General features: G+C 46.0%; 1 protein-coding gene across 1 annotated transcript in view; it reads right to left on the minus strand.

Moving 5' to 3' along the window:
* The window catches only part of CHST15 (carbohydrate sulfotransferase 15), a 45,023-nt gene extending 34,307 nt beyond the window's left edge, over positions 1 to 10,716 (minus strand). The window contains exon 1 of the mRNA XM_038140779.1: positions 10,639 to 10,716. The gene's annotated coding sequence lies outside the window, so the exon portion shown is untranslated. The remainder of the gene's footprint in view (positions 1 to 10,638) is intronic.
* Between the last annotated feature and the right edge of the window lie 666 nt (positions 10,717 to 11,382).

The raw sequence follows: 11,382 nt of genomic DNA on the forward strand, positions 1-11,382 counted from the left end.
CACCTAAGGCAGACAGCATGGACTCTGACTTTCCCCCAGTAACCATATTAAACAGAATGAATTTCAGCCTTTCATAAGCTCAACAGACACAGAAAGTGAATTTTCCCAGCTTCCCAAGCTGCAATCACGCTTCCCGCCCCAGAGTTGTGCCAGAATCTCCCTGCACAATAGTGGCAGGGAGCATTTCTGGGTCTCCAAAGCTGGCAGATGGCACTTTCAGGAGCAATGGTGCAAGACCTGCAGCAGGAACTGAAACCCTCCCTGTCATAAACAACCCCCAGTTAAGAACTGGAGCCCTCATTAATGTAATTGGTTTCATATGAGGTGCTAAAATACAAATTTGCTGCAGCTAGAAGCCAACACTGTTTCTATTAGTTAAGGAGTGTTTTGCTCACCTCTATTTTGGCTCAAGCACAGGGGGAAAAGGGAGGGGAGAATGTGTCATGTACTCTGCCTCCAGCTAGAGAATGACATGCTGGAGTACATTTTTCACCTCAGATGAAAAATGAAGGCAGGTAGCCTTTCAGCACAGCTGCTCCTGAGGACTGAAATGGAAAATTATTTGGAGAGGAACTCTCACATCATTCACTCAGAGCTGTGGATTTACATCCTCCAACCCGCATGAGATGCACAGAGTGAGTAGGACTCCATCCCAAGCTGAAATCTGAGGGAGGAGACATATTTAAAATACAAAAACAAACTACAGTACTACCACTAGGTGGAAAAAAAATCAGTAATCATTATCCTTCAGGAAAACATTCAATTTTCAGCCTTTCTGCTTCAAGTCCAGCAAATGAAATTTCCTCTTTTTAATGGTGCTGCCTTTAAGTACAGGCCAAAAAATGAAAGAGCACGAGGGTTATGTTACCAGGGAGCAGAAAGAGGGCGTGCACCTCTCAATTTGGCATCTCTGGTACTGGGAGGGAAAACCCACAGTGGAACAGGACACACCCAGGACGACAAGGAGCCCTTTGCTGGCTCTCACTGGTGAGGAACTGTCACCTCCTCCACCTCCCTGACACTGGCCATGCCCATCCAAGCCAGGAAATCCAGCTATGCCTTGGGTATCAAGGGTTGTTTTTCCTCTTTAGGGACACATCCCCCTTTGCTCCACTTCTCCTTGAAGCCTTTAAACCCTGAGGATGAGCTGCTCCACTCCAGAAGCAGATACTGGTTTCTGATTTCAGAATTATTCCTTTCCCTCTCCACAAGGACCCCCACCTTCTGTATGACTTTACAACTCCCCCCTCTGCTTTTAACTTGGCTGAAGATGAATATCCATGTGAGCCATTGGCTGAGGTGCCTTTAATGACAGAACAGTTCATAAAAATAAAACCCTCCTATCCGTAAAATGTACATTCCCCCTTCCGAAAATGGAGTAAGCCTATTAATTATTTTCTTAAAGACTGACTCTCAAAATGGCACTGCTGACATTTAAAGCTCATAAAAAATGCAAGTCTGTCTGATTGTGAGAAATGAGCTTATATGATCTATTTTAAGATAAAAATATTTATCAAGGAAGACAGTTGCCAGTTAGGAAACACAAACAGAAACAAAGCCACTTAAAGTAAGTTGTCCTTTATTGTTTTAATCTTTTCCAAGCCAAGGACATGCTTCTCCTCAGAAGAGGGGTGCACAAAATAAGTGACATCTGGTGGCTTTATGCTGTAATAGAATAAGGCACCTCATTTCAATGCTGCTAACCAAATCAATTTTTAAATTTACTGCTTCTTAGCAAAGCTTTTCAGATGTTTTATTTATTTATTTTCATGCAGATACTTCTGAGGCCCCTGGGCATCACAATCCCTCTTGCAGGGTGACAATTGCTGTTATCCAATTAAAGTGGGACTGTCATATTCACATCAGGAAAAACACAACTCCACAAAGGAATTTGGAAGGCACAGGAAAAGAGCACTAGGATTTAGCTGGGCAGCATCAGTAAGAATCACATAGAGCCGGGCTGTAAGAAAAGGCTGTGCAGAATTTTGTGAAGGAAGTCCTTCACCTGCTCCAATTATTCACATGCTCAAAGTAATTAATATCAACTTAGGTCTCTCTGAATTGTCTTTCATTGGATTTTAATTAAACCCAAAATAAACAGCTGCATTTTTCATTCTGAGTGCAGCAGCATCCTGGTGGCTACAACTTTTACAAATTTGAAACAGCTTTTCCCCTTTTCATGCTTTATTGATCCTCAGCAATGGCCACAACAAATCCAGCCAAGCCTCCTGCACCTAAACCTGCACTCCAGACATAAAGCAATTACTACTCCCCTTCAAACTCCTCCAGCCAGAAATACACTTCTCTTTTAGAAAGCCATAAGCCTCTCCTGGATAATTAATAGAAGTACTGTCAGCCAGCCTCAATTAAAATTACAAAATTGCTGGCACTGCAATATCAAGGCCTGCAACACTAATTTCTGCAGTAATAAGTATTTATGGGGGAAAAAAAAATCTGTAAGCACCATGTAACAGAAATGAGATGAGAGATAAACAGACTCTAAATATTTATCAGCAGAGGAAGTCCAAAAATATAACAGTAAAAATGGAGCGGATGGCAGCTAAATCCAGACCATGGAGGGTTCCTCGAAGGATGTACAAGGAGGAACTTCATTTTCAGCTTGACAGGGCTAAATCAAATTAATTCCTTCCTCCTATTCAATTGCTGCACAGAAACCCCTGATGCCAAAAGGACAAAGCTAAAAATGTCCCCAAAGCCATGTCTGAAGGCTGCACTCGTGCCCTGCAGCAGTGCAATAAATAAAGAGTTGGACTTTGGGGCTTTTCCATCACTTTTAAGGCCTAAATATCCTTAAGAGGAATGTCCACCTGCATGCTTGGCTTCCCTCAGCACTGAAAGGGGGCTCCACATCTGCAGGATTTCCATAAAAAGGGGCCTCTGGGATAGCACAGCTACTGATGGATTATTTCAAAGGGAAATATTATTTCCTGCTCACATTCCCTCATCCCCACCAGACATTATCCTCACCTCGAGACCTCCTGGCTGAGCTAAATAACATATGCACAGAAAAGCACAGCTGAACGGCTTTAGCTCCAGCCACTCATCAAGAAGAAAACTTTTAAAGATCCCATTTCAATTTATTTTTTGAAATGCTGGCATGCTGAAGTCAGCAGGAAGACATTTCAGTGACTTTAATGAAGGCAGAGGTTGATCCAGAGAATTGCTGTTTGGAATGAACACAGAGTTTATGTTATCTCATTTGAAACCTTCCAAGTTTTCTGTTAAATGCAACTTAATGATATTTGCTATTTCAGAATTATTTGCTGTCACAATACAGAAAGGAGGGTATTAAAGTTGTGCACTGTAAAATGTTTAGTGATGATGGATGGGATACTCTTGTTTCAGTAACAGGCATGTTTTAATGCATAAATATTAATTGTCATAAAGTGCCTCTTCATTTTGCAGTTTTGGAAAGCTTTAGCTTGTAGGAATTGTAATAGTCCAAAAAAGATACCGTTGGTATTTACATATTTATCAGCATTTTCACTGCACATTTTTAGGGCTTTTCTCTTTTTTTTTTCCTTCATTATCCAATGTACCAGCACAGCAAGACAAAAAAATGGAAAACTGGAGAGATTACTACACTCATTTAATGGGTATCATTACAAGAAAACACTATCAAAACTCAGCAGAGGCTTTTTATGCGTTCCCCTGTATTACACCAAAATGAGTTATTGCAACATTCCAACTCTGATGCTAAGCCAGGAGAATGCTCAATCTGTACAGCTGAGGCAGGGATGAGCAGCAGGTGAGGGGAACCATCTGAGAGAGTTACTGACTCCAGGCAAAAGCTGCTCCCTGACACGCTCTGGGGGGTCACCCACATTTCCCAGCCTTGCCACACTCCTTGGTGAGCACAGGGCTCTGAATCCCTCCACAACAACTGCAAAACTGTTCCCACGCCCACGTCCTGGTTCCCCTCACACCGGTGAAACCCAGAAGGTGAATTACTCCTGATCCAGCCTAATGCCAGATAAATCCACGTTGGATTTCCATGGATACCAATCTAGATTGCATTTACTCTGCTGTTTATTTTCATTTTGCTGATCTCCTCAGAAACGCTCAAAAATCTACTCTGAAGGGTTAAAAACTTCCCTACTTAAAATCACCTGATGTCAGACAAATTTTTATTTCCTTTTTCCTCAGTGAGAGGATCAGCTCAGGTTCCTCTCTTCCCTTCTGCTCACCTCTCACATCCCATGTCTTGTTTTAAAGATGGTATAAATAGCCTTGCAAAGTAATTCTAATACTAAGTGTCAAGTGCAATAGTGGTTTCATTCTGATTTATCCTTATCTGATCCTCAGGCAAGTTAATCCTGAAGCTGAGAAACTGTTTTCAGAGCTTTATAATTGATGAAACTTCTCATCTAAATTATTTACTTTCCGAACGGCTCCGATGAGTCGCTCAGGGCATAAAGCTGTAGTACTCCGTGCTGGAGTGCTCAAGAACATGTTTTTGTCTTCTTAAATTAACAGCCCATCTCTGCATCTCGTGCTGCAGTTTCTATTGGCAGTCTTTAACACACAGCAGGGTTTTTATCTGGATTTTTATCGCTTGCAATGGATGCAGTTACAACCCAGATGTCTCAGTGTTATCCCAGCCTGGAGCTCCAGGGAGACACAAAGCAGGCAGAGAGGATCCCTGATCCTGAAGGTGTCAATCTTACAGTGTGAACCAGCATTCCTTCCCTGGAATCACCTGGGCACAGGCTCCACACCTGACGGACATGTGCAAAACCTGCTCCTCTCCCATTGCAACAGCAGCACCCAAAATCCTTTCCCGACGCAGCCCCAGGAAATGTCCTCAGGCTTCAGCAGTCCCAAGGATGAGCTGCACAGCAGCAACCCATAAAAATGCACTAGGAAAGGGTGGAAGACAAGAGCAGGAGCCCAATCACCAGCCTAACGCAGTGAAATACCTCTACAAAATGATGAACTTCAAAATTTGAGATTCATTATCCATTTAATTTACTTAACATTACCAATATCTGTTTAACATTATCTAATATCTACAGAGCTGAGCAAAAAAGACTAATTACAACTAAAAAGCAGCCAAAATCAAAGAGGCTGGGAAGGAATATTAGATAAGGTATTTGATGGGCTTGCAAGGAAGCGTTGGTTTTAAGAGCTGCTAAAGGATTTTCAGGAGAGGAAGCTCCCCTGTGAGGAGCTGGGCCTGCAGGCAAACCCATCTCATTATGTGATACATTCTCCTAATAAACTATTAAACCATCCTTCTCCACTTCCTCCTATTGCTAGCTTTACATGGACAAACCTCCTGGCTGCCCCAGTCAAAGAGTCCTTTTTCTTTGCATTAATGAATTCTGGCACTCAGACCATTATATCCCAATTTAGGCACAGCAAGGTTGACACTGGGCTCTTACATTTCCTCCAAATTATGGGCAAAACCCTGCAGAATCCTGATTTATGCTACTTTTTCTTTTCCTGAGGTCTCTCCTATTTGTTGGTATCTCACTACTCATTTGGCGCCAGTTCTAAAGCACTTTAATTAAGTGGTTTTTCTCCACACTGTTCCAAGACCTGAAATTGGGCAAACCCTCCAATATTACAAACTCACATCCATGTGCTGCCCATCCTCAGAGCACTCTTTCAACACTGTGAGGCTTCTTCCATCTCCTGAGTACACATGCTGCACATAAATCTTTATATTTTTTTGCCTTTGTATCTTGTTGAGTTTTTCATTTTTCAAAGCAGTCTTATCTTGTTTCCTCCGTATGACTTTGAACTTTACATTTCATCTTCACTCTTGTCTGACCTCAGAGTTCTCCCCAGCTCAAACTCACCTGTAACTCAATGACTTATTTGAAAGAAATGACCTTCCCTCTATTCCATGCAATCCTGAGAAGTTACAAGTTTAACTTCAACTTGTCATAGCTAAGCCAAACACCACTAAATGCAAAAACCAAAGTAAAATATAACAATACAAAAGCCCTTTTCAATCTCATCAGTTTTTCTCATTTTAGGGTTAGATAGCAGGGTACATTCACCCACACTGAAAATCAAGGTTTTTCTACAGGGAAAAAATATCTCCTCATGAAACTTATTTTTTCCTACTGGAAGGCGTGAAGCAAATGGAAAATGTCAGTTTGAGTATTTTGCTATTTAGGTACAGATCTGCACCTTTTACAGTGAAGAACAACCCACTTTAGATACAGATTTGGCCCAAAACCCCATTTATTTATGAAACACTGTGCTTTTCTGGTGGGTAAGTGATGGCATAGTAAGTTTTAGAACATTAAGTGTGTATCTGGTGCTGCTTGGTATACAAACAAATAAAAGCCTGGCTTACTCCCTTGCCACTCCATCCCACCAGTTCTCCACAGGATTGGGTTCATTTCCAAGGAAACCCATGGGGGCAGCCACATGCCCCCAACCATCCCCAGGGCTGCAGGGGCTGTGGCTGCTTTCAGCAAAGCAACAGGGGAAGGCTCACACCACCAGGAGCTCCAGAAATGTGTCTGGGGTTGAGGTGGGCCACCTCATTTTTGGGCAAGGACAGAAAGAAAGCCAGGTGCTGAGGTTTGGGAAATGAGTGCTTCAGGCAGCTCAGGCTGTTGTGGGAGTTGGGGAAGGTGGATTTGGGAATGAGAAGAGGCAATTAGTCAGGGCTGGAGGGTTGGTGCAGGAGAGATGGAGCATCAATCCTGTGAGGAAAGGCTGGGAGTGGGGTGTTCAGCCTGGGGAAGAGAAGGTTCCAGGGAGACTTTAGAACCTCTGAAGGGGCTCCAGGAGAGCTGGAGAGAGACTCTGGACAAGGAATGGAGCGACAGGAGAAGAGGAATGGCTTCAAACTGCCAGAGGGCAGGGATAGATGGGATTTTGGGAAGGAATTCCTCCCTGTGAGGGTGGGCAGGCCCTGGCACAGGGTGCCCAGAGCAGCTGGGGCTGCCCCTGGATCCCTGGCAGTGCCTAAGGCCAGGCTGGATGGGTTTGGGGCAACCGGGGACAGTGGAAGATGCCAGGGATGGAACTGGATGAGCTTCACATTCCCTTCCCACATGAACCAGTCTGAGACTGTGACCTCCAGTGCGCTGCCACCAGAGGGGACAGAGGCAGTGGGACAGAGTGTGCCAAGGTCCCTCACTCCTGTTCCCATCCACCACCTCACCAGGCCTCTCATCCTCCCCACAGCTGCCTTGTCACTGCCACCAGGACAACATTTTCCCTTCTGTTTCTTCTTGCAAGGCATCACCTGCCTGTCTCCCCTCGGAGGATGCTCCTTGAATCTAAAGCTCACAATCCACGTTCAACAGCTGCTGGAAACCAGGTGTAACACAAATTAATAAATATTCCATGGAAAAGCTACATTAACTGCTTGCCCCTAAAGTGCTGTTTAGTGGCATGTCAGGCACAGCTGTGTAATCAAAGGATTACAGTGCTCCCATTGCAAGGCTCTCCACCTCCTCGGAGCTTCCCTGGCTCCTTCGCCTGTAAAAACCCAGCCCAGGCACCAGGACAGAATTGCAATCATGTCTTTGAGCCTGGGAAACACAACCCAGCAGGCTGTGGGGACAAACACAACATGTTTTTTTGTCAGATACACAAGCAGCCACACAAATCTTTAAGAGAATGGGTCAGCAAAGCTCTAGATCATCTAGAATTTTAGTGAAATTGCAGTGTAAGCAGAGAGATGGGTGCAAGTGCTTCAAAACAAGAACCTGCAGGAGGTTACAGATCCCTTTCCCTGTGTGGCAGATCTGACACCTCACTTGGTCAGCAAACAGAACAGGGCACTTCACTAAAAAACATAAATAAATAAGAAATGCTAATTTTGGGGGAAAGCGGTGAAAAAATGCTCTCTTATTGGAATCTACCATGGTTTTCCACAGCACTTTGGATTCTTCTAGCTGAGCAACTCAAATAACTCCAGCCAAGAAGTAAGGTGGGAATTTAGAATTACTCCTCCCTGCGGGAGATATGGAGGAAAACAGGTGGGTTAAATGGGAAAATGGGAGTCTAAAACCAGCAATTAACGAGCCCAGATCAAATCAAGGTGCATCTTCTGCAACCCTCTGAGATGTTTGAAGCAGTGTTCCACACCAGGCGAGTACCCAGGGCAGCACTGAGTGATTTAAGAGCACGTCTCTTTGGAATTTATGACTCTGGGACATACATTAACTGCAGGGGTAATTAGGAGGGAGGGGGGGATATCAGTATCTGTTTATGTCATGGCTTTTCTTCACCTAAGTGATGCATCTGTGCTGGAAGAGAAACACAGCTGGGTGTTGCAGGTTCCTAAATCCACGTGTCATTTAGGTGAGATCAGCCCTCTGCTGCCAGCTCACCTCGGGAGAAATTCTATCAGCACCCAGTGGGGACACAACCCTGAGCTACAATAGTGAGATTTGGCTCTGTGGACATATAAGGAAGAACTCAGTGCAGCAAAAGTAGTTTATAAAAGGAAGGATTCCCTTCCTAGTCAGCAGAGGAATTCCACAAGAAATCCTCGGCAGAGTTTGCTGCCACCCCAGTTGATCTTCAACACAAACCAATGCTTTGAGAGGTGCTTTAGTACCAGCCCATCCTTAAAACCGAGATCACCTGGGCTGCCAACAAAAGCTTTGAGCACTGAAACTCCCCATTCTCACAGAGCTCCTGCCACAGGTTTCTTAAAATAACGTTAAAATAGAACATAAGCAGTACCTTATTTGCATCTCTGTGATTATGCCTACATAAAATCCTTGTTCATGCTGCTGGTGGATTACACACCTTCATCCTTCCCCTTCAACCACATGAAATAATTCAAATATGAGAGTCTGCTTCACCCTTCTCATTTATTTGATTTCCAGATACCTGCTTTTTAGTTTAGCATTGAAGATAAAAATCCATTACTGCCTTCCATTGCATTAGTGGAATTAAGTGTTTTGCAATGTAAATCTCCACTGTTTGATCACGTTCCTGTTACAAACCACCAAATAAAACACTCTGAATTTGAGATTAGTCCTCCTATGACAAAATCTGAACCATAAAACTGTTTTCCTATTGATTTCAGAACTGCACAGTGGCTGCAACTCATACACACAGGATCTAAGTGCTATTAAAAAAAAAAAAAAAGGAAAGAAAGGAGGTAGTTTCACAACTAAATCATCATACAAGTAGTTTCCTCCTTTCTGCATTCAAATTGATTTTCTTTCTTTTGGCACGTGAAGAGCCAGATGAATCCTTTGACTCAATGCCCAAGAGTGAAATGGCACCAGCAGCAGCAGAGAAGCTCTCAGGGCACGAGACGTGTGACAACATTTTAATCACTGACAAAAAGAGGCTTCAAGGCAGCTACTCCGTTAGTGTTTGCTGGTTTTAAGTGAGATTCACTGTTTGTGAGTGAGTGTATATAAAAAACATATCTATGTCTATAAATAGCACAGATATATATGTATGGTTCATGTCCATTTGGGGATGTTTTATTGGTGGAAATTTCCCTCTCTGCCAAAGATCAAGCAGTCCCCAGGCAGTATCAAGTGCAGTGCTGTTCAATCAGGTGTTTGTTTATCCAAACGAGCACATACCATTTGCAGTAAAAACCTTAAAAATATTTATTTTTCAAGAACAGTTCCAGCAAGCTTCGAGATTTAATCTGTGATGTGCCCAGCTGGCCACTCTGCTCTTTCTTTTAAGTCTCAAAACACAAAAGAACGTGTTTGTTCTACAGGAGATGATGGTGATGATGGGGTTTTTGGTCTGGCTAACAATTCAAGAAGTGAAACCATTTTGATGTCATATGCAAGGAAGTCAGTGTGAAGGGGACTTCAGGCCATAGCATGATATAACAAATAAAATAAAATTCAAAAAGAATTCCAAATCTGAGAGTTTGGTAGGTGTTTGGATGCACCATCCAAGCAATACTCCTCTCACATATCCTATTAACCTACAAATCTGTCAGTGCCTGAGACACTCAGATCCCTGCAGAGTACGGCTGTAGTATTACAATGAAGCAGCAGAGGAAAATTTAAAAAAAAAAAAAAAAAAAGAAAGAAGAAGAAGAGAAGCCCATACACGAGACCGCCAAAGTTCAGCTGGTGAATTGTTGCTTAACAGACTCTGACCATAATAACCCGTCACTGAACCTTGCCTGCATTCTCAGCAGCTATGAAGCTATTTTTAACAGCCGACAGCTCGCATTGAAGAAATCCCCCTCTTCACCCAAAAACATTCGCGGCGAGCGGCAGCATCCGCGCCGGGCTGGTTCCCAGGTGGGATGCGCTGCCGGGATGGAACGGCTCTCTCAGGCCAGCCCTGCACAAGTGCCCGCTGTCCCCGAGCCCGGCGCCATCCGCGGCTGCGGGCAGCGGCGGCACCGCGCCCGCCCTGTCCCGCTGCGGGCCCGCTCCTGCCGCGGCTCCGGGGATGCCCTGCGAGCGCCCGGGCTGCCGCAGCCCGCGGGGAGCGGGGGCCGCCCCGCGTCCCCCCCGGCGGAGCCCCGCGTCCCCCGAGCCGAGCCGAGCCCCCGCGGCCGCCGCTGCCCAACTTCCCGCAAAGTCCCGCTGCCTGCAAACTTGGGGAGCCGCGGCCTGGGGAGCCCCCCCGCCATCCCGTTCCATCCCATCCCGACCTAACCCATCCCATTCCATCCCATCCATCCCATCCCCGCGCTCCTACCTCCGCCGCCTCGGCTCTGCTCTGCCCCGCGCCCGCCGCCTCCGCCGGCTCTGCCCTGGGGGAGGGGGGCGGAGGACGAGGAGGAGGAGGAGGAGGAGGAGGAAGGGGGAGGGAGCAGCCCCGCCGCTCCCCGGCCGCGCTGCGCAGCCCGGGAGGCGGAGTGCAGCCGCTCGGCTCTGCCCCGCGGCTCCCGGGGCGTGGGGGTCCCCCCGAGCATGGGGCTGCGGGGACGGGCTGCGGGCAGAGCGGGGGATGCGCCGCGGAACCCCCCGGGGCGGGATGCGGGACATGCCCCGGGCATCCCCCGGGCCCCAAGAACCGCCCGCGGCAGCGGCGGGGATGGATGGAGAGAATCCAGGAGGAGATGGGCCCCTCCTGAGCCGTGCGACGGGAATTGGGGCTGTCCCGAATCCCGGTGTGCAGGCAGAGGTCAGCCCGAGGAGACTCACGGCTCGGGGGCTGCCGAGGCTGGGGAGTCAGAGCTGCCCTGCTGCACACCTGGCAGGCTGCGGGCAGCACCCTCTGCCCTGCTCCGGGCTTGGAATGGGACAGCAAACGTGGCTAAGGATGCCAGGTCTCCTACACAGTTGAATGCAAAGTTTGTGCTCAAACGAGATCCTACTAAAATATTTATATATTTATTTATATATGTGTAAAGTGAATATACCTAAAAACTGTTAAACTGTCAGAGGGCAAGCTGAGATTAAATTTTAAGAAGGAATTCTTCCCTGTGAGGGTGGGAGA

This window comes from Motacilla alba, chromosome 6 (genome assembly GCF_015832195.1).
Source record: "Motacilla alba alba isolate MOTALB_02 chromosome 6, Motacilla_alba_V1.0_pri, whole genome shotgun sequence".
Taxonomy (NCBI): domain Eukaryota; kingdom Metazoa; phylum Chordata; class Aves; order Passeriformes; family Motacillidae; genus Motacilla; species Motacilla alba.